We start from the raw sequence: 655 nt of genomic DNA, 5'->3' as shown, positions 1-655 counted from the left end.
GAGGAGAGACCCATCATTGCATCCAGATGGGAGCTTGAAAGCTTTTAAGATCCCAGTCGCTACTCGCCACCATAGGAGGTGGAACAATGTTTTGTGTAGTATGTTATGCCAATTGAGCTTGATGTCCTCTGTGATGATGGTCCCAAGCCCTCAGGTTCAACTACTCAGTCCCTTTGGGTAGCTGGCTGTGACCAAGCAGTAACTACAACCTTGCCTCTTGTCAGCTCTACTATACACCTGGGAATTCAGATCATACATATAAACTTATAGGACCATTGTCTGCCAACCCTGTATATGTTCTTGGGTACACTCCCTGCTTCATAGACATACCTACTAGTTCAGCATGTCTACCCATCTATCCACCCATATACCCATGTTTGCCTTCACTGACAATGCAGTACTGCATGTGCAAAAGGGTTCATCATTGTTGTCTGAGAATGCCCAATCTTAAGGGGACATAATTTAAACAAAAATACCCTCCATTTTCCAGTCCACCATTGTCCACCTGGTCTGGTTTTTTATGGGCTGCATCAGGGGGCCTTTTTACCCTCCTGCATGCTATACACAGAGTCACTGTACCAAAAAGAACTGATCGATCTTCATCCATTTCAGGAATTGGCATATGATCTAGAACCAATGGTAATGAAGGAAGAAG

Source organism: Orycteropus afer, unplaced genomic scaffold, assembly GCF_000298275.1.
Source record: "Orycteropus afer afer isolate SDZICR_OR568_19922 unplaced genomic scaffold, OryAfe1.0 scaffold00062, whole genome shotgun sequence".
NCBI classification, from domain to species: domain Eukaryota; kingdom Metazoa; phylum Chordata; class Mammalia; order Tubulidentata; family Orycteropodidae; genus Orycteropus; species Orycteropus afer.
This window is presented reverse-complemented; position numbering follows the sequence as displayed.